General features: G+C 45.8%; 1 long non-coding RNA gene across 1 annotated transcript; it reads left to right on the forward strand.

Annotated features, from left to right (window-relative positions):
- The first annotated feature begins 2,055 nt into the window (after positions 1–2,055).
- Positions 2,056–19,457, forward strand: LOC144162008 (uncharacterized). Its single transcript, XR_013320562.1, has 5 exons — positions 2,056–2,272; positions 4,814–4,965; positions 11,008–11,123; positions 18,297–18,380; positions 19,195–19,457. It is a non-coding gene; the product is annotated as an uncharacterized LOC144162008 (long non-coding RNA).
- The last annotated feature ends 4,112 nt before the right edge of the window (positions 19,458–23,569 follow it).

A 23,569-nucleotide genomic window follows, 5' to 3' on the forward strand; every position in this document is an offset into this window, starting at 1 on the left:
TTATATGACACCCGCGTGATACAGCGTCCTTGGCGCAGGCATGTCGACGCTGATGCACTCCCCCTCTGACCTGCCACTTTCGCTGCTGCCTTTCTCGCTGCTCCAGACACTGCTGACGAACACCTTCCACTTGCTGACATGAGAGCCGAGCAGTACAAAACCGATTGATTTCTTCGTACTGGCGATCATATTCTGTGAAGGGGTAACGAACTGGAAGGCGTATATACATTTTGGCTTGCGGTAAGCCTTCTTCGGAATAACAACTGGGAACAATATGTACAGTCATGGACAATATAAACACGAACCGCGGAGCGCACGCCCGAAGCGTGCGCTCCGCTCACGTTGCAGCGGCCGTGGAAAATGCGCAGACATGCGCAGTTAAGACGACGGGAGCGAGGCTGCATGTCCAACTGCGATATGTTGCCCCCTGCTCGCTTGCATGCTTACCTTGTCGCCATGCCGCAAGAGCGCTGAAAACAATTGTTAGTGATGCGGCCACTGTGTGCTCGGTTCACACCAACTCCTATTCCCCGTGTGTGCCGGGTCACATTGAGACATAGCTTTGGATGTTGAATGCAGTAACTACAGAAAATAACGATGGACACCTGGGCCACGTTAAAACCATGCTCAGTGGTACCCTTTCGATCCGGAGATTTCTACAAGCACTGAGGTGCCTGCCAAAAAAACACGAAAAAAGTACGCCGCCAAAACTGTTGTGCAAGGGCAACTGGCCTATGGAATGGTTGGACCTACATATCTTCTTATTTTTTGTGAATATTAAAATTCTGCCAGTAATTTTCCCAGCCCACACAAAACTTGCAGTTAATGTATATGATTGTAGACGCAGTCTGGTAGTATATCTATTGTTTGCTACAAGCGCCGCCAAAGAACTCAGTCATGACTCAACTAAACAAAGGCGCATTCTTTTCGGCGGCCAGCTCATTGTTCAATGCCCGAGCCACTGCACCACGAACGCAAAACAATGCATTGCCATCAGAAGTTAGGCGGCATACATTTATTTTTGTCTCCATACCTGTGCGCTGGTTTTCTTCGAGAAAGCATGATGAGCTCAACAGTATGCCTTGCGAGAGCGTGCACGCGTTTCCTACGCAAGAACTGACCGCAGCTGCAAGCGATTACGCGCGGCTTTGCTCTAAATGCGACCAACACCTTCAGCTGCAGCGGCGGTAGTACTTGCAGTGCTTGCAGTGCTCTTACGGCATGGTGATAAGGCAAGCATCCGAACGGGGAGAGGGCAACTTATCGCAATGCGACACGCAGCCTCGCTCCCGTCATCTCCACAACGCATGTCCGTGCGTTTTCCAGGGCCGCTGCCAGGTGACGGCACTGGTATCTTCGGCCGTGTGCTCCCCGATTCGTATTTTAATTGTCCATGAGATGACCGTAGGTCTACATATAGACATATAATACGTGTATGACGACGCATCATGTTATAATTATAAGGTTTACCAAAGCAACCTCTCTTAGTGAACCTCTACACGTTGTCGTACACGCTTATGTACTCCTGCGTATCTGATGAAACATGAAATTGAGCCACGTCGTACTGAATGAAGGATTTGTTCAACTTGTGCCCATTTTAAACACGTGTTTAGCTAACGTTACGAGATGCAGTTAAATTACAAATCTAGTGGACGTATTACTGCGAGGCCCCAAAGAGGAATTTTGAGACAATGCGTGTCACTCGTCCCAAAGAAGTCAGACTTCCTTAGAAGTCAGACTTCCAAAGAAGAAGACTTCCTTAACCTTTGAAATGTGCTTGAACTCCGACACAATTCCCCCAGGTCATTAACACAGTCGCTTCTCGACATTTCGCTAAAATAATTCCCACTTTATATATCACAAGCGCCGAGCCGTGAGTAATGACATCTGCAAATATGAAATGCACCAGCAACAAACAATTCGAAGCCAAAATTCAAGGAAAACCGCCAACTTTTGCACGGGGTGATGTCATCGTCTGATGCAGGTTTGAATAGGACGTCATTGATGATGACGAAGGTGCCTCCTTTATACCCTACAAAAAAGTTTCGCTATGTATAAAAGAACGCCAACGCCGAGTCATGAAGAGGGCTTATTTAGCGTTGTGGAGGATTTCGCGCGCATTACACGCTTGCGTATAAAACACCAAATGTTGCGTGTTATTTTAGCCGTTTCCTTTTTGCAAGCAATCAGCATCATAAGTAACGGGTACCAAACCGAAGAAATACGTATTGATCATGATTACCACTACTTCAAGTACCAAGACATCATAAAGGTAACAAATTTTCAGGCTCAACCTCAGACTGTCAGGGTTCACGCAGACTGTGTCTTCTGACTATCGGTACCCAGTAAACGAAATCGACACGCTCAAAGGACTGGGTAACAAGTCACTTAAGCAAGGAGCTTTGATTTCACACAGAAATAGTTTGTGGGCGGGGTACCACTGGAGTCCCGTCTAGCAATAAGGGTGTGCGAAACCTCAGCTATCCATTACAATTTCAATGTGCCAGAGTTTCGTGTATGTGGGTTTGTTTGTAGATTTCCTGGTTTGTTTCTTATGGACCTCCCTGGTTACTTTAACCGAAGAATTTGCCGTTTTCTATAATAAATTTTCCCATCTGTCGTAGTCGGCACGTCACTTATATTCGGGTTTCCCAGATGGCGGGCACGTAAAAAATGTCTAAACGTTCCAGACGTGTAATGGCTCTACCAAAAAATGGGCCACACGGCCATCGATAAGTTTAGCGCCCGATTTCATACATGTGCAGATATTGAATGACCTGAAGAATCGGCCAGTTTCAGTGCAACTTCCGTAAGGAGTTCGTATCCATGTTCCAAACAGTGTCAGTCAGCTTTGTTTGGTTGCCTGTAATCCGCTTTACCAGATTGAACTGGCGATCATTTGTTGTACGGAATGGGTGATTATCAACGTAGAAACTACTGAAGCGACTGTACCTTCACGTGACTTTTAATGACTCTAAATACAAGTTCTGTTTTTTAAAATCAAATCAAAGTAATCAAACGTATTCTGGCGAGCACTGTCCTTTCAATACGTGTTTGCTTCTGTCTTGTATTGGAGGGAGAGCAATAAACAGAAACTTTTTTTCTTGTACTGGGGTCCACACGTATCTTAAGAATGCTTGATCGCCGTAAGAGCATTTACTTTTAGAAGCCTTAGAACATATTACGACGACTCCGCGTGCTAAGGAGATCCCCGGCTGTTATAAATAAGGATGTGATGCGCTTACCATACCATGTGTGCCAGAACAGGGATTACTACGCAAGGGTTACTATAACAAAGCAAGTTACCCGCCTACAAAAGGAATAACATGATTTCCACCCTTTCCGGACTGAAGGATTATATGTGTGAGGTTTTAATTACCCGTAATGGGAAAAACGCAAATGCGTTAAGGTTGAAGATTCAGCTGACATCATGTTCTTCGCGGGCACATTACCAAGTGAACATTTTGAAATACCAGGGTTTATAATTCGGCCTTAAGGCTGTTTTTCATACTGAATACTGGCCACGTTAATGTGTTCTTGAAGCGTGACTTTCACATTCCTAGTGCAAAAGCGTGTTTTATTTTACATTCACGAGGCTGCTTAAAAACGCACGTCAAAAACTACGTTAGGATTGCCTTTTCCCGGATTGAAAGGAAGCGGTCAAGATTTTCTTGTCCTTAACTCCCCTAAAATTCTCGTGCCGAGGTCATTGTTACAGCCAATAATAATTTATTGATTGATTGTAGGGTTTAACGCGCCGACGCAACGCAGGCGATGAGGCGCGCCGTAGTGGAGGGCTCCGAATTAATTTTGACCACCTGGGGATCTTCAACGTGCGCCGAAATCTCGAACACACGGGCGTTTTTGCTTTTCGCCTCCATCAGAAAAGCGGCCGCCGCGGCCGGGATTCGAACCCGCGACCTCGTGCTCAGCAGCGCAACGCCTTAGCCACTGAGCCACCGCGGCCGGTGCAGCCAATAATAACGTCTAGATGCTGCTATAACTTTATTATAACTGCCTCCCAAAAATATGTTGAGCAGCTCAACTTCTCTTCACGTACCGTTTCAAATTTTCTGCACGTGGTGCGTGTAATGTGCCAATCACTTTCCATTGGTATGTTACTTCCAATCGGGCTGATGTAGGCCTGATTAGTTGTCCAAAGAAAGTTCTAACGAAGAGAATGAATCTCAACTGCTGGTTCTTTCCGAACCTAGGTGTTCATAATACAACTTGACATTGATTTCCCCACTTCACTCCAACTTATATCATTAAAATAATATGAAATGGCAAATTCGTCGTGTTCGCTATTTTAAGGAAACTGAGGTATTACATATATTGTTTACATCAGGCGTATTTTAAAATTTTACATTTTCTGGACACTGTGAAAGTAAGAACGGTGCTTTTTGAAATGAATAGAGTCGTGATAGGCTGCCATGTAAAAAAAAAATTAGCCGCGATGATGGACATTAAGGCATTCCATATTCTGTTTCCGTTCCCATTCAGCCGGTCAAAAAGTGTAGATTCTGGTGAGATAGGTGAAATTACTTTACTGAGTTCACATAGAAATTGGGTGGTCCACTGAGCAATCTAGGTTACCTCTGCCCAAAAGGGTTCTGTTTTTATCAATTTGGTTAAAACTGACCTCCCGTTCAAATAATACGAGAAACACATCTTTGGTGCCAACGGCATCTTATTTGGGTTTCCGGTCCTCGAGATTTGGCGTTCTATTATATCTTTTCTTTTTTTTTAAATTCCAACAAGGTAGGTAATCAACTTTCCTTATTAAAAACTGAAACTTTTAAACTATTTTTAGGAATTCAACACCTCTCACCGACGATGGCTTTATGGACTCAGCTACACACCCAAAACTCACGTAGTCCATGAAGATTGCCTCTACTTTGTAACTGACAACGTGACCGAAGAACAGGTCAACTACACTATGTACTATGTCAACTACACCATAGCGTGAGTGCTGTTCTCATCTGTTATAATTGGTACATATGTACCAAAATTTGTAAATGCCAAATTCAGCAACTTAGAAGTGAATAAATTTGAAATTGAAATTTTGCGGTTTTACATTAGAAGTTACATTTACGCATAGGGTGAGTCTTAGTTGAGTGTATCAAATTAGTTTTGACGCCCTGGAGAACAACCATATTATTGTTTTTCCTGAAATGCTCACATTACAGCTGAAGGAGAGTAACAAAGAACCACGCATTGCCGCGAACCATGCGTTGGGTTGCTTAATGCATGTATTTTGCTCTGACGGCCAGCCGCATCCAGCTGCGTTATTTGTGTGCCAAGCAAACCACGTGCTCCATTGTTTCTTTTTTATACCACATGGGTTATCTCAATGAATAGGGGGAGTGTTTGGCTTCTCGTTACTGCACTAGAATAATATTCTGTGATCTCCAGTGTTCTCAATGTAATTTTTGCGGCTCGAGAAATAATGACGCCGAAAGATAAATGCTCGCGTAGCAGACGCCGCGCCCTTCGTTTCGCCGACACTCGCCTGCGCGCGTCACTTTGTTGACTCTTGCTTCGCCGCTTGTCTAACGTTTTCTTTTGTTAGGGGAGCATAAGTTTACTCCAATAAATTTGCTTTTCCAACAACACAGCACCATCCTCTCTGGCTACGTGACATGTAGTGAGCTGCAGGGTACATGCAACGTAAACCCTCTTCAAATAGTCTACCTAATCCAACTCGTGCCGACAGCCGACATCATGGCCTCCAGCCGGAGTTTGGACTACTGCAGGATAAAGTGAACTTGCATCTTGGGGAACAGCGCGAACTAACAGGGACACAAAAAGAAAAAAGTTGACAGGACTAGCGCTGATTGTAGAAGGAATAAACTTTAGCAGGGTGGCGAGTTGGGCGAGCTGGTGTACTTGCATCTTGGGGAACAGCGCGAACTAACAGGGTCACAAAAAGAAAGAAGTGGACAGGACTAGCGCTGATTGTAGAAGGAATAAACTGTAGCAGGGTGGCGAGTTGGGCGAGTTGGTGTACTTGCATCTAGGGGAACAGCGCGAACTAACAGGGACACAAAAGTAAAGAAGTGGACAGGACTAGCGCTGATTGTAGAAGGAATAAACTGTAGCAGGGTGGCGAGTTGGGCGAGTTGGTGTACTTGCATCTTGGGGAACAGCGCGAACTAACAGGGACACAAAAAGAAAGAAGTGGACAGGACTAGCGCTGATTGTAGAAGGAATAAATTGTAGCAGGGTGGCGAGTTGGGCGAGCGCTGTTCCCCAAGATGCAAGTACACCAACTCGCCCAACTCGCCACCCTGCCACAATTTATTCCTTCTACAATCAGCGCTAGTCCTGTCCACTTCTTTCTTTTTGTGTCCCTGTTAGTTCGCGCTGTTCCCCAAGATGCAAGTACACACACTCGCCCAACTCGCCACCCTGCTACAGTTTATTCCTTGTACAATCAGCGCTAGTCCTGTCCACTTCTTTCTTTTTGTGTCCCTGTTAGTTCGCGCTGTTCCCCAAGATGCAAGTACACCAACTCGCCCAACTCGCCACCCTGCTACAGTTTATTCCTTCTACAATCAGCGCTAGTCCTGTCCACTTCTTTCTTTTTGTGTCCCTGTTAGTTCGCGCTGTTCCCCAAGATGCAAGTACACCAACTCGCCCAACTCGCCACCCTGCTACAGGATAAAGTGAAGTCGTCATACATCGCGAATGGTGCCATGAACAACGTATCCAAGACGACCAACACTGCCAGCACTCCTCTATTCTTCCATCAATCTCGGGCCTCCCCAAAATTTCATGGGTCATCAGGGAAGATTATGAAGAATGGCTGGAACATCCCGAAAGAGTCTGTACATTTAACCAATGCGGTGGGGACGAAACACTGAGGCAAGTATCTGGAAGTCTGTGCACACATTTGGTTTGAAAACCACTAACGTTTGCTGACGACAAAAGAGTTATTCAAGATGGAGGATTTGAAAACGTTCACTACTCTCGTACGCAAGAGACGGGACGAGCAGTTGCTGCAGACACGGACGCTGCATACCAATGAAAGCGTGCTCGTAATCGTTGAGGAGTCGCCCCGACTTTCTCGCCATGCAGATCCGGAAATGACCGAGAAATTAAGCAAGAGCTCCCGCATGCGTTTTCCGCAACCCCGCGAAAACAGTGCCCGAATTCGCGTCTGGGGCGGCTGCGATGGAGACGACGTTTGAAATACTAACTGGGAGGTACAGAGGGCCAACCAATGCGCTGGTGTCGGAGACGATTGGTGCCGGGGCCTATTATATCCGATACACAGCGCCAAACAATCCACGCAGTCACCAGAGAACAACTGCGGAAACTTCTCCAGGAACGCCGCACCCAAAGTCGCCCAGAAGTGATCCGGGAAGAAGTTCAACAAGCACTGGAAAGTTCTGCGCCGTCTGAACTACTCCGTGAGCCACAAGGTATGCCTTACTCCGCAGCTGTTCGTTGACCCCGCCGTAAAGCCTTCTGCTGCCGCTCACCCGGCCTTCCGTAGCCAGACGCAGAGGAAAACAAACGTATGGCGAACCCTAGAAAATGGTCGCTGTGAAGGTACAGCGGAGTGGCCGACCACATCAGCCGTCACTGCCCCTATAAGAGGTTTGGCTTGTAAGGCTTCTCAGTCGACGTACCATGCTTACTGACCGCGTGGTCGGAGCCCTACTAAGGTCGAAGAGTGCGTGTCGAACACCGTCCGATGTTTAGCATGCTTGAACCGTTCGCCATCCCCCTAACCATACCTATTGCCAAGCCGTCGACACATTGCAGACTTCATGCTTGGAAGGTCCCCTAGCTAACTTAGGGGAAACTAAATCTTGAAGGTGAAGTTGCTCTAAGGCGAAAAACACTAAACGTTCTGCGACGCAAGGACGCACCGAAGAGCATAATTCATGGCGCGGCCTCGCCTGACGACATGGTCTAACGCTGACGTGACTCCTGAATGCGAAAACCGCCACACGGCGCGACGCCTACCGAGATTACCAAGCCTGCCTATGAGAAGACGATGACACTGACGATGCGTAGTGGCCGCCTGTCAACACGCACAAACCGAGATACGAAGCCCCGACGCACCGGCACTCGAGGAAGGCGCCGGGCATCCAGTTTTTTAAGGGCGGGGTACCTGATAAACACGGAAGCCAACTACTCGCTAAATAGCGGATCATTCTCGTCTCAGCTGAAAAAAGTTACGACCAGATGAGAATTGCGTGAGGATTACACCCAGATGAGGATTACTCATGAGGATTACCTTGATCCACCCGCATTTATATGAACTGTATCCAAAGAATCTCTGGGAGGAGAGAGCAGGCGCGAACCAGAGCTGTTCGCTGCGTTTACATATTGGACTCCTCGCGCCCTGCCGAACAAGGCCGACGAGTGGGTCAACCAGCCTTGCCCGCGGGTGGAACTAACTCGCCCTTACGGCGTTTCGACTGGCCCCATTCGCTTGTAGGCCGTTTACAGCGAACAGTTAGTCAGTCCCGCCGAAAGCAGGCGACCCCGGCGCAGCACTAGCTATCACTCGCCCCAGCGTACTTGTACTTTCCGTTTCTACTGTAAATTGCCATGAGCCGAAGTAAAGTGCGTCGCTAGGATAATATAATAGCAACAAGGAAAAGCCAAAATTTAGGTAGTCAGTGAAGTCGGAAATGATGTTGGTCGTCGTGACATGGAATAGCACATTTGCAGGACCGCTCCAATGTAAGGGACGTGTGAACGCCCTGGCACGCCGCCACCACTAGCACGATTCGATCTTTCACTTCCCAGTTTAGGTACACTCCGTAGACCCGGCGTATTTCATTAATTACGACAAGTAGAGCAGACGGTGTGGAAAAGCAGTGAAAAAGCGTCTGGATTTTGCGGTTATAAACGCAGCCCTGCGAGCATCCTGCACCTTGTGAAAGCACCTTTGAGCACACTACAAAGTGTGCAATCTTAAGTCATGATTTCTGGGTCCGCTCTTGCTTGCATTGAAACGGATAAGCCGTTACAGTTCAAGCATAGACCGCGCATAAATACATGGAAGGCTGCTGTTGAAGTTAAATCTCTGACTTCCACATGCGCTGTTATAGGCGTTACAAGCCATAAAGCTAGGAACTTTGAAAACGTATTACACAAAGTCTTGCAAGGCAACCATATGAAGAGATGAGTAAAAATGTACATAAAGATGGCCAGAAGTTATAACATTTGCAGCCGGAGCAATTTTGTAATGCTTACTACAAAAATGCAAAAAAAAAATGCTCACCTTAACAGCCTTATGTGCTAGCTCAGGAGAAATTCGCACGTTTCATCAACGCTTGAGCGCTTGAATTGAGCGTTTGGAATCTTCACCTAACCAGAAATATTATTTCGCTAATTGCGCACGAGCGCACTTCCCTTTGGTTTGCATCAGATGGGCTATTTTATATTCACTGCATGCGCATATGGCAGTGTCAGCGCGTGTATATTTATAGCCGCAAGTTAGCACACACCGAGGAAACGATAGTTGATATCGCAGAACAGGTATGGAAGGCTTGCATCATCAATTGTAACACAGCTGGTAATTAGAGCGGCACTGCTGACTTTTCTTCACTCGTAGAAACAGGAAAAAACGGCCAAAGGGAACAAACAGCTTGCAAAACCATGCAAGGGTAATTACAGACCTTTATATTCATAAAATGTTGCGTCCACAGCCAACCATTTTGATTACGCCGGAAAGGAAAGCCTTACAAAACACACCTTTGTAAACATTATTCGTCCATGCAAAATTAAGTCATATTATGTTGTCTACAGGCGTTGGACATTTATTTTGTAAAAGAGCACGCAGAAATGGAAAAACGCAAAAGCCGTATGACTGTTGCTTGTTGAAGGAAACGAGGGGAGAGGAAACTCTGAGGAACACAAGAACATGTATGAGCGATTTTTGTTGACGAATTATTCTTTTAAGGCTGGCACACCCTACCTATCTGAACCATCAGTTCCCATTCGTACAAATACTCAGAAAAATAGTCCAATTCGCCATGAAGCCGCGCCAGCGCTGACGGATTCGTACAGGGATGGGCGGAGGTCACGGCGAGATACGCTTTCCAGGCCGGCTAAGGCGAAGAACGTCATGGCCCGGCACGGCTGCTCCCAAGAATCCGTCCTGTGAACGGTCTATGCATGGCTGAGTCGAGTCGAGAAACCTGTTTTTGTCCTCCCAGCTCTCGCTCGTTGAGTCCAAGTATACGAGGCTTGTATCTTTCTTAGAATCGCTGTCGCGTTTGTTTCCGTTTGGAACGTTAACTTTTGTGGTGCTGAGTAGGACGGGCGGTTCATGCGCGATGTTGCCGTCTTTTCGAAACGGAAATTTTGTGAGTGACAGCGAACCGAAAGTTTCTCAAAATTCATTAGTCGTGCAACGCTTTGCGAAATTTCCCATTTTTAAAGCAAAGCGTTACTGCTTTGGTACAGCGATGTCGTGGAGGATTCGCAAATGTCCTTTTGACCGGAGACACACCCCCGGCGCACACCCCTCGAAGCGCATCGCGTGATTCGCCGAGCCCGCTGTTGACCCCTGCGGGCGCCGACAGCGGTCGTCACTGCCGCTGCGGCCGAGGCAGCCAACCACGCTCGCAGCCTCCAATGCATGTGGCGCTGGGATGTTTGGGGCAATGTAACTCGTCTGACTACTTGTGAAGAGAACGATGCGTTCGGCAGGAATGAACGCGGCATTCGCTCGGCCTCCTTCCGGAGCATTGCACGGAACCGAACGACTGAGACGTGGTTGGCAATACGGTTAAAGCAAACGTTTAACCAAACTAAACCAAGACTCAACCAGATTAAGCCAAGCTTTTGCTTTGCATATCCAGGGTTGGGTGAGATAAGCCGCAGCCATTTTTTTAATTCCGTCTACACTGCGATGAACATTTCAACAGAGCGTTGCAACTTCGCATTACAAGTCACTTCCGTAATGCCAAATCAATTATTTCTCAAAACTTGATAAACCTACCTGTACAAAATTAATGTTGTCTTTTTTATTAATAGGGGGAAGGAGCACAAGTATGGGACTTTCTTTTATAAGGACAAAGAAAAAGACATTTTGGACGAAAACAAAACGGAGCGACAACGTCCGAATTCTGTGTGCGTTCGCAAAGTACCAGGTATATATTATTAATTGTTCGCTCTAGTATAATATTTAACGAACATTTGCTGGCAATATATTAACAATGTAAGGATAGGTTTGTTCGCATTTGCTATCGCCTTTCTGCTGCGACAAGTGCGGTTTGTCACTTTTCATGGAAGAGGAACTTCTAAAAACACTAAATCATGTGTTACCATAGCATGTGCTGCAAATTTTATGGTCATATCTTTTGTTCTAAAGACGTTAAGAGACCCGTTGTATCTTACCACTTGCTGTGCTTGCTATGGTAACATTGAGTCTGACGTATTCTAGGCGTCATATAACGTATTTCAGTTGATTTAAAATAAGGTTGAAGCAATACAAGGACACAAGTAATTTCAAAATACCCCGTTGATTTCAGTCAACCTTTTGCTTAAAGACCTTTTAGGGATGCCGCGTTGTGCAGAAATATTTTGACAAAAAGAAGAAAAAGGCTACATGTTCATTTTGTGTTCTCATCATTTCGGTCAACGTAAGTTTCAGGCTAGATTGACCTTTACTTAACGTTGCTGATCTTTCTGATTGCTAATCACACAGCAAGACGTCTAAAATTTAGTGCTCTATTGAACGTCAACTCTGCCTAAACAAGGACGCCTCAGTTCAAATTCGTTCTTGTTTAAAAAGAAATAAGAGATTGCGTGGCCCTATTGGCTGCCCTCTAAAGCGGCTCTAAAGAGAACATAAAACTTTGCTCCATTCTGGCGTTTGTGACGCTCATACCTCGCTACGACTCTGTGCAACGGGAAACATTGTTCTATTGCTTAACTGAGTGTTTTAATGGCTCTATTTCAAATTCCCCATTTACTGCACCTTTACATGGCGTAGTGAAAGGTGCTGCGCCCAAGATTGATAAAATAGTTTCCTACTCAAAATTACAGAGAAATCGGGCTGTAGTACCTAGGCGAGTTGCACTTCTGTGACCATGACTTGATGGATTTGCTGTGATAGTTTCAATTCAAATGGCCCTAAATGTTACATTACAATAAAGCCCGTGATGCTGTCCAAACAAAGCGAAAGGGTAGACTTTTAAACATGGGAGAATGAGCACCCATCCTCCAAAAAAATAAACCTCTTTGTTTCCCATACCCGGCGTGGGCTGTGTCACGGTCGTTTAGAAATGTTGTAAACACTGCAAAATTTTCTGAATTCAAATTTCAATTTAGAGAATTTATGCATCATTCCAAGTGTACGAATTTGCCCGGCGAAGTCTTGCCGAGTTTTCAAGAAGCCCGTTAATTCGAACACGAGTGGGTTCCACCACAGATAATTCCTACTACCGACTGCCGTAGCAGCGCCTTGGCCCCTAGCGTGCAGGCCACTGAAAAGCACCCGCTACCTACAAACGACGCTGCGTCGTTTTCAGAATGGAGAGAAAAACTATGAGAGATGTTAAAATCGGGTAAAGTCGACAAAACCCCAATGGCGGAAGTTTTCAAAGCCCTATTCTTTGCGGAAAACGTCGGTGCGAACGTGTGTTCGGTTCTGTGTGGTGCGCTGACAGACGAGGCCATCATTCTTAGGCGACAAACGCATGCACTGTCAATACCAGTTTACTGCGGCCGTCCGCTCGAAGTCATGGCAGGAGTGAATGACGCCTGTCTCTTCTTTGGTTTGTAAGAACACGAACAGAAGGCCTTTTGCTCCCATAACTCCGAATAAGCTCAGAAGTGGATCTGTACCCTGAGTACACAAAAAGCAGGCTGAAATAACAGGTCTTTTCAGTCAACAAATTTTAGATTTGCACACGGCTTTCCATTCGTTGTGTGCTGTTATTGCTCTTCACTTTTAATAGTTCCAAGTTTCAGTTATTAGAAGTGAAATAACGTTCCCTTGATGTTCGCATGAACAAGCTCTTTCCGTACATTGCATCATTCTGAGCCACAGTTTATCTCATTTGTTCTGGCGCCACGTGGAGTGTGGAGTGTGCGGAGTCATCTTCCTCCTGCTCCAGCTTTGCACCACCTTGGCGTGGACGCTTGTGTCGAGGGCACGGAAGCCGTCTCTGGCAGCCTCAGCCCCTCCGCAACATATCGACTTGGCCTAGGGACACTTCTGTGTCCTTGGTCCGAGAGAATGAATGCAGAGTAGCTGAGGTCGGATGTGCCGAAACAACTCAGTAATGCTGTATCCCATGCTCAAACGTCGGCTAGTTGCTTGGAACGATAAAACAAGGTAAAACAGCAAGGATGGATACGTAAAGCAACTGATGAAAAACGCAGGACTAGCATTGGAGCAACTGAAGTATTTTACCACACACAAAAAGCATACAAAGACGGCCCATGCGCGAACATTTGCGAAATAATCAGGAACATTTACTGCAACTAGGTTAGGTGTATCAGTTTTTACGCACGTTGCAAGCGCATTGAGATAATCTGTTTTTTGGAAAACACCATAGATGCAGTGCTTACACAATTGTCACTTGCATTCAGTACGCACTACGCTTCAAACAATACATGGCTGGCCTGGTATTGAAAACCACACAAAACGCGTTTTTTTTTCGAAAAGTAAAACGAAGTTAGGAACGCGCAGGCAGCGGCAGCCGTGGCCAGCTAAATGGCCCCCTTGAGCGAGCGCTTGAGCAGCTAGCTTTGAGGTATTATCATAGTCTGCACTTGATGCACCAGCCGGCCGTATGTATTATTTTCCATACGATAGAGGCACTTCGTACACAACACCTTGTTTGCAACCTGCAAGCTACGCGGCATGCTTACTAGTGCAGCGGTTGTTCTTTTTCTCGCTGTTTCCAGCAGAGCACATTCGGGCTAGTTTTTCCGGGGCGGTAAACACAAAGTCGGCACCAGATTCCCAGTCACCTTTTTAAAACGGTGGTAGAAATTGTGAAGGTAGGAGACGACTACAGGCCTCCTTTCCTTGCAAATTTTATCCGGCACTTGGCATCGTTCGCGTAAACTAACATCACCCAATGGGCTTTCCAGCACCGACGCTATCATTTCCCCAGCGAAGCCAGCATCTTGTAAACGAGCAACTTGATTTTGAACGCTATCGGTGACTTGCTGCTGACAGGGATTCTCGAGGGCACCGCGAACACAGCTAACGCCAATACCCCTTTCACTTTCTTCGAATGAGCTTCATGATAGCGTTAATTTGGTTTTTTGACAGCGACCTATACGCCCACCACATGTACTCGCCACTAAAAGTAAAACAAAGATCTAGGAACTACAAGGCACCTTTATTCGGTAGTTCATGAGTTAATTTCAGGCCCTTCGAACCCACAAGAAAGGTTTCCTTAACTGCAGGACCAGCGCTAGTCTACCAGTTGGAGACTGGACCTGCGCTACTTCTGTGTCTTCATTCCTTTGCGTCCTGTCTCTAGCCACGCTGTCTTACCATGTTCCATTGTTATATCCGACGTACCATTGTGCGACTTGGCTTCAGGCACCTTCAAGGTAACAATACGTCGCTGCCTTGAAGACGTTTTTGTTGCGTGGCCGCGAATCATCAATTCCATAATCGTCATCCGCGGGTGGAGAAGACCACTACTTTACTGATCTCCAGTCAAACTAATTTAACCGGTCATTTCGCCGCTTCATTGACCAAGGCGATCGCCCTTAACCCGGGGGTTGGGGCGCTACGACACATGAATACGCAGTTGGCTTTTGTACGCAGCACTATGATCACCTGCCGTTAAAGAAAGATAATTTCTGTCGGCGCATACTTTGCGTGGGATCTAGCAAGGTCAGCTTGTAAATAATGTAAATGCATTTTATTGTTCTCAGCCACGGTCTCTGTTATCTGTTAAGCCGCCCCGAAACAATATTGTTACAAGGGCTTTATGAAGATCAAGCGACAACGCAAGAAACAAACTTCGGCTCCATATTTCTTTTAAGTTCAGATCACTTTAGAGGCCCGGCTTGTCGCCATAGCTGGTTGGCCGTTGGGCTAAGTATACACCACCCTCACGCAGCATAGCGGCGTAATGAACCTATACAAAGCGCTCTGGCGTCACGCACCCAAACAGAGGCTTCGAAAAGATACCCGCTTATACGTCGATTCAGCCTTCCTGGCAAGAGCTAACGACATACTTGAACAGGTGGCTTATTCATTAAAAAAAGTTGCCTCGGAAGACAAAAAATTAAATTAAAGCCGTTCCACTCAATGTGAAAGCTGTCGGAAGTACAGAGAAGGGATTCACCTTAATGGGCTGGACCACCGTTATCCGCTTAGTGTTACCACCCCGTGCAATTCAAATTTCCCGCCTTCGCAGTGCGCGTGCGCCCCCTGCCTGAAACTGCGCCAGCGGGAGTTCTGTTCTACTTCTGCTTTTCTCCCCACCCGTGCCGGCGCTCCACTGTAAAACAACTCAACGGGCGTCCTTAAGTACCGGCACGCGGCGGCTCCCGGTTTATTACGTATACTTTTCCTGAAATGTACCTATAGATTTTTTTGCGCTAAACAACGGGAACATGTATGACAAGCGCCAGCGTTTCACGAGTTTCGAAGGCTTGTGTCTATGCAAACCGCTAGGCTTTCGAAGCCTCCGGGGTACGCCGCGAACAACAGCGTTACTCCGGGACGCCGCCTGCTCTATTTACTTGGGTAGAGTGAGCGAGCTAGGACGACAAGGCCAGCGCCTAAAGTGCTCTGCACGTAAAAGCCTTTCCACTCAACGTGAAAGCTGTCGCAAGTGTAGAGCAGTGATTCGCCATAGTGGCTGTGGTGACGTTATTCGCTTTTTGGTACCACCCCTCACGCTCTTCGCTTCCTCTTACCCGCCTCTCTTGATGAATTGAACATCGGTTTCTGCCATGTGATTCAATTTTCCCGTCTTTGCAATGCAGGCGCGCCTTCTGCCCGAAACAGAACAAGCGGGAGTTCCATTCGGTTCGTGCTTACTTTAAACTCGCACCCCTTACTCAGCCATTCTAAAGGCGTCGTTTTAGATGCCAAGCATCTCATGATCGTGGCTGTGTCCCTCCCTCCCTCGTTGTCGTTGTCGTTTTCGCCGTCCGCCCTCTATGCGCATGCGCGTCTCTTCAGCCCCGTCAGCGTTTGGGCTGACGTCAGCGCCTTCCAGTATAAAAAGAAACAGTTAGGCGGCGCCCGTTTCGATCCCACGACTCTCTGGCCGCAACGGCAGCTACGTGGCGCTCTTCCCATCGCGCTACAAACCGAGACGGGAGCATGGGCTACGAACGCGCCTTATGTCCTTCACTCATTGAAACTACGTCAAGAAGCTACTGATACAACGAAGGCATGCGAAGCTGAACGTCAACGGAAACGACGAACTGAAAACTAATGGGATCTTCAGTCGACCCCATGGCTGCTTCGCATACTACTCAGGGTTCCCCTACGGGAAAATGGTGTAATTTTTTTTCCGCGGCCACGTTTTTTGCTTACTATCGCAAAAATCAACCCAACGAGCATTCTTAACTAACTGAACACGGAGACTGCCGGTTACGTACATACACTATGCCTCAAATGTACCTGCAGAATTCTTTGCGCTAGCTAACGGGGATATGTATACCAGTTCCATCATTTCGAGGAGTTCAAGACAACTTCATCATCCGTTAGTGCTGAAGCAGCACACTAAGAAGAGTGAGAAACGCGATCGGAGGACGCACGACCAAAGAACAATGCTAATCTGATTCCAAAAGATTCCATGTGCAATCCGTGCCACTTACAAGCTGTGATTACGGCTCCTATGATACTAATCGGACTGCTGCGACATATTTTCTTCTGTGCATATTAGTATGCAACTATACACACAGAATGTGCTTAAAGCAGGAACGAAAACCTGGCATGAATCCACATCCGCCATAAATTAGCGAAAGCTTGACTCCCGTATCAAACACCACCATACGCAATATGATATTTCTACATACCATACCATTCACTACAGTTGGATGAGCTTAGCCCATTGATTACGGTGTACCTCCCAAAAGCAAAAGGTGCCACTTCCTCCCAATTATTTCCACGTCCACTGCTTCGCGCTGTGGTAACTAAAGACATTGCGAAGCCTCAGAGCACTGCGCACAGCTGCTCGCATCGTCAACCATCAATTCATGTCGACTCCCCTTTGGTTCGTATGCCGCATGCATTTGTTAATTGCCTTCTTGCCACACCAAACGTCGTCCAACTAACAACGTTGCTGCAAAACAACGTTATTTTGTTGGAACAACACATGCTTCAGTGGAAATAACGTAAAACTTTGTGAATCTTCATTTATATTGGTCGACACCAACCTATCGTGAAAGCTTGACGTCAGCTGTGGAAATATAATTGCTGGTTAACGGGCAATGTGGACTGAAGCTACAATATATCTTAGCATCCCACATACCATGACTAACACAGCCACAAAGCGTCACACTGAAGGGACAAAGCTTTTAGACTAAGAAGTGGACGACTAGAAAAGAAACGCAAATCATTTGCGCCATTTTACAAAAAGCGTGTATTAGTGTAAAAACGTTTCTTCTTGGAGTGCAATGCTCTGCGGCGTTGTTATGTGACTTTTAAAATAGGTTTAGTCGCAACCCTGCAAAGGAACCAGTCAAACGAGGTACGTTTTTTGAAATGGAACTAATTTCAAGCTGTCATTATGGTACTTTTCAGTAATTTCACCATACGTATCCTCACATAATGGTATGTTACGATTTTTCTTAATACCTAAGCCCGCACGCACTATAGAATATTTCCAGCGATCACTGCATAGGACTAAGCCACATAGATTTCTGCCATATGCCTTCACATTCGTATGTTTCAAGCAAAAAAGGTTTATCCGAATGCGGCTGGATGTAAAATAAATGTCCATTGTACAGCTTTGTTTTAATAACAAAACGTTGGCCTCGTCTTACGTTCTTACTTGAAACGTTTTATGGCGTGTGCCACAGCAAGCGATGAGTCAACACAGCGACTAGAAACAAAACGTAAATTCTTTGCTCCAATTTTCCAAAAGCATGTATTGGTGTAAACACTCTTCTCCCTGGCGCGTGATGCTCTGTGGCTGTGTTGGTGATGATATGTGGGACGCGAACGGTTATGGTAGCTAGAGTCCACATTGTGCGTTAACCGTCAATTATTTCCAATGTTTGCGTTTTTAAATGAACGCTTCTACATAATACAATACCGAACCGGCGGTTGCTAATATAATAAATACAATTGGAAATTCTCATACTGCTTGTTATTTTTCTTGCAGGACAAGGATACGGAAGAAACTTCACGCAAATATATTCGGATTACACAAACTGTTCTCTTTTTCGCGTGCTTCATGAGAATGGAGGTACGTTTACCCTTTTATTTCACTTTTTAATAAATTTATTCCTTCTTTTAAAATCAGGCATCGCCCAGGTTCGCTTTATGACCCTATTACGTGTGAAATAGCGGGATTTGATTTATTTGCCGAGTCCTGCTCATGTAGGGATATGCCCAGTTACACAAAAAATAAATACTTCGAAAGCCGATATTGCGTCAAAAAGACACAGATCTCACAAATATCAAAAGTAAAATTTCTCCTTTCACAGTACAACTAGTTTGTATTTACTTAGACCACTGTTTGTTCCATTACCGGCTAACAATGGCTTTTTCTCCTGATTCACTGTTCACCGATTCTGATTCTGTGGAAGAATTCGGAAATTAGAAAAATGGAAACGCTGCAAGTCACGCCTATAGGATGTCATTTTTCATGTGGTGTCAAAGAAGGGCAGTAGGCTATTTGGCATAACAAGGAATTCAATTTCTCCGAATTGAGAAACAGATTAGCAGAGCCGCTTTATTTGCTAGAAAGCTTTCAGGGGGCATTCGCTCACAAGGAAGATATCTCCGACGTGTAATCCTGCTAATTATGGGCAAGAAATGAATTCAACGCTCCACCACTGACGCAGCTGGCTTGATGGCTCGCTTACTTACCTGTGCACTGCTTCGTGCCTCCTTTACTTGCTGCTTTTTGCAGTCACTGTTGATATTCATTTTTACGCACTCAGCGCTTTCTTGGGGAGATGTTCACTTTCTTCTTTTAGTGACATTGTGTCCAACTTCGTTGCTTCGTATGCTTTGTTAGCAATTATTCAAAATTTCCTCTATAATTTTCCTTGCAGGGCTAGCGTGTCTCATCTTTATTACGGACAATGCAAAAGGTAAAATGCCTTTTTTGTGCGAAAGGATGTATAATAACAGTTGTGGCGCCGGAAACCCAATTCACGTGAAATATAACAGCACCTGTAAGCCTCAAAATGATAGTTTGAAGCAAATAGTTCATCGAAGATTGTCACGATCAAATACCTTCAACGGATATTTATCGCAAAAACATGTCATAGAACGTACCCACGTAGTGACGCCTCAATAAAAAATGTATTTTTAAAGAACAGAATGGTGCCCCGTTGTTTTACTCCTTGTCTGATTTCTAAAAACTTTGAGACTCCTAAGAGTGTTTTTGGGAACCGGCAAAAAATTTTCCTCCAATTATAAGGTGTCACCGTGCCCTTAATAATAGAGCACTAGTTATTTTATGCGTCTTGTGAGGAGAAATAACACATAACAGAGTTGTCTATTCTTCTTTCCTGCTACCCACCAGCTCAAGCGAAGTTTTCAAATGTAGTATTGCAGAGTTCAAGTGCTGTAATGCGATCGGTTATACTGCGCACCATATTGGGTTCTTTTGTATAGTTATTTCTGAGTCATAGCGAGCACCGAAACACCTCTTCGCCAACAACAAATTATGTGCTTACACGAGAACACGAGATAAGAGCACCGAAACACCTTTTCTCCAACAACGAATTATGTGCTTACACGGGAACACGAGATGACTTCTATTGGTACCTTCAGCGATGTTCTGTCCGCTATGCCGGCTAACCATCCTAGTTTTAGAGTTTCCTAGTTTTTTGAAAACCCCGAATAAATGTACATGTGTAGCAGACGTATTGAGTACTGTGTTCATACACGACAAAAATTTTTGTAGTCACCCAATTCAAGGGCACTGCACGAAAAGCTCTCTAGTGGTCATGGCGAAACGCATCATCTGGACGTCTATCAGGATTTCCGAGACCAAAGTTTACATTCTTTAGGCCGACTCACGCCTCTAGAGTATAGCGCGTTATGAATGGTTCCGATATTGCACAGTGAGACATAAGAAGCCTGTGTGGGCACACGGAGGGACTTTATTCAACACTGCGGTAGATGACTTGCATAGAACGAGAAGATAACAATGCAAAACTGAACTTCAATGACACCACAGGGCTGATTAACATGGAAGGCACAGTTCGTAAATGAGCCCCTACTTACCCCCACCGCACACTTCAGAGAGCGCTGGCTCGCGCCGCCACGGCGAACCGCCCTCCCCTCCAATTTCATATCGCGGAACAGACCTTGAATAAAAGGCACCACCTTCGTTTTCTTTTCCTGTTACATGCCGCCTTCGGTGCGCATCGTCATTTACTGGCGCTTCGAGTTCTTCTATATGCCTTCTCATACAGACATATACAAATGTGCAATATTTCCTGAGTATGCCAGCTGTCCTATCTGATCGTTGAAATGTTCGTGAACAATGTGTTCACAGAAATTTTGGGCGGCGTTTGTTGGGCACAGTTTCACAAATTCTCTTTTTCGCAGCTTCGAGTGCGCCAAGTGATACGACATGAGTGGTTTGTGAACCCGCCAGCCGAAAACCATAGTGGGCTTTCTTCTTCAGTTATTATTCAGTATTATTCCGCATTATTCAGTTTAATTGCAGTACTACTACTCAGAATAATCGCATATTCAGTGTGCTTCGTGTTACTGATTATACCGAATATGGAACATGCAGTATTGGTGTTATTCGGTGTTATTCAGTATAATTGCATATTTGCGTATTTGATTTTTTCAATTCATTATGAAGTAGCGCCGCGCACCTATGGAGTCCCCCTTTTTAATGTTTATAGATGCTGAGTAAAAAAGGAATCCATGAGTGCTGATTTTGTTTGAAATCAGCACACATGATGATGCCTTAAGCCGAGGACCCGGGTGCAGTCATGGCCACGGCGGAAGTAATTACTAGGCAAGCTGAAAAAAAAATATCCCACTATGGATGGCAGGCGGTGTATGCTTTTAAAGAATGAACAACTAGAGGCAAATCTGCAGTTATATCAGACAGGGACGACCTAACACGGCGTGCATTGGCATGCCGAGAGGAGGCAAACCTCGCAGCAGCTTGAGGCACGCGCGCTGATGGATACCCTTTCGCGGAAGCGGCGCCTGTACTTGCTCGCGCTGTCCCTATATGAAAGCGACAAAACATTTCGTGAGCAGTAAACGCATTGAAGGACCCAGCGCATTTTAGTAAGAAAACACTTAACATAGAGATTTTAATTTAAGAACACCGGGAGGAAGGTGAAGAACGTTCACAATACTGCAACAATAAAGGGAGGCAGTAAACAAAATATAATACCATGCGTTGTTTCTTCATTGCATTAAAAAAACAGGAGTGACCACTTTTACCTACCCTTACACATTATGAAATTAAAGAGCCAACAGATGCACCCTGTCTGTTTAATGATAAAGTTTTCTGATTTATTTCCGTAAAAGTTCGGTTTCTTTTTGCGAGGGTCGGCGGAAAAGCGCAAATGACGGTAACTTTTTATTCCTAGCCGGCACATGTGTAATTTTTGCCCCACGACTTTGGAAGACTGCAAATAACACACAGGTAAGTTCTCGGGTATACGTTTAGCCAATTTTCTCTTAAATGTGTTCGTACTTTGTGGTTATACTTTGAAAATCTTAAAATGGTCAATAAATGCGTGAAAATAACTATAAATATGTTCAGAACGGAAGAAAACACCCTCTAATAAGTGTGAAAGCACTGCGGCAGATGTTGCGTTGGCTGCTAATGGGGCAAGTTCAAAACCTATTTATGGCGAGGCCGTTAAGTGGATCAGCTCCATGTGCACACGAGGTAGAGGACTTACGTTCTGAATGAACGTCAATCTTTGATCTGTGTTTGGGTGTAGGAATAACTGTACTTTAGTGTGTGCTATCAAAGGTTGTTTCAAATGTTTTTCCCTGCATAACTATTTCCTTGAAGCAGAGGTCCTCCCCGATGGCTTCGTCACTGGTCGGCGACTGTGGCTAGTTTCGGTTTCCGAAATTGTGGCGATCCTAGCGTCAGGGTGCTGCGGCGTGGCCCTTCCCTTTCCCTCAGCGTTTCTTTCTTTCCACACCGTGCATGCTTCCGCGCCTCCTCACGCCTGCGCAACAGCGCACCGGCGCCAATATTTTTTTTTCCTTTCTCTCGGTGCCCGCGGTGGGCCATTTCGGTGCGTGCGTAAGCGAGCCGGCCTGCGAAGGGTTGCGCGGGTTGCCTAAACGCCTCCACGGGCTGAAAGTTTCGCTGCATTATAAAATATATTCGAATGTATTCTAAATATGGGGCCGCGGAGTAAGGAGCGTCACCAGTCCTGCGCAGCTCTGTGGTGGAGCAACACAGGCCGAAACAGTTCGGCGAAGTTTCCCGTCTTCTCCAAAGATGACAGGTAAACAAATTAACTTCGTACAAGTTGTAGTAATTGCCAAAAAAAGCCGACCGATCGCACTCTTCTGTTTTCAAAATACTTCGCGCGTGTAACGGGAAGTTAATGAGACATGTCAGTCGTCTTGGAGTGGAAACTAATGCGTAAATACATCCCAGCCTTGCAGGTATACAAAGTTTTAATAGAAGTAAACGCGCGTTCGGCGAGCACACTCTTGCTAATAACGTGAATTTGAGGCGGCATTGCCGTTTTATGATTGCCTTAGTAACTGCTTGAACGTGGATTGAGGATTCTTATCAATGTATTTTTATTGTTGTTTCGTGCAGTTGCTTTGAGTCTTGGTTGGGGCCCCAAGTCGAGGAAGGTTTGAGACTTCATTGGACGTTTCCTCTGGTGAATCTCCTCAACCCCTCCAAAGTCATCACGCTACACCTGCTCACAAAGAAGGCAAGCTCAACTGTACGCGCTTCTTGTCATTGACTGTGTACCTGTTACCATAGCGATTGTTGGCGTGGGGCTGGTGTGCCCTGACCAATTCTTCTTGTGCCATTTTGCTCCAAAAACGGATATTTGCGGCAAAATGCTTCCAAGCGTTGCTTCAGTGCTCGGAAAAATCGGTAGTAATACCGCGGTGTTCAATGCCACTCGATTTGCGCATGGATCAGTGGAAGGCCAAGCCGAATACATGCGTTGTCTTCAGCCCTCATTGCAAGCGTTTCGCTCATTAAAAACAAAAACAAAAAAACAAAGTAGCATTGCTGGCTTAGCACTTCAATGTAACGTGCGCGCCCGCGCCTTGTCATCTTATCGCGAGTGGCCTTGCTGTTCCATAGTTCTAAGTTAGTATCGTCATGCCGTATCGGACAGGATGAGATAAGAGGCGCGGCCCAGACACGAGCTAGAGAGTAGCTTGTGACAACCTAGCCGATATCTGCAAGTAATGAGCACGGTACATTCAGCTTACAATACAGGA

This window comes from Haemaphysalis longicornis, unplaced genomic scaffold (assembly GCF_048455015.1).
Source record: "Haemaphysalis longicornis isolate Haplotype H1 unplaced genomic scaffold, Haemaphysalis longicornis Haplotype H1 scaffold_12, whole genome shotgun sequence".
NCBI lineage: Eukaryota > Metazoa > Arthropoda > Arachnida > Ixodida > Ixodidae > Haemaphysalis > Haemaphysalis longicornis.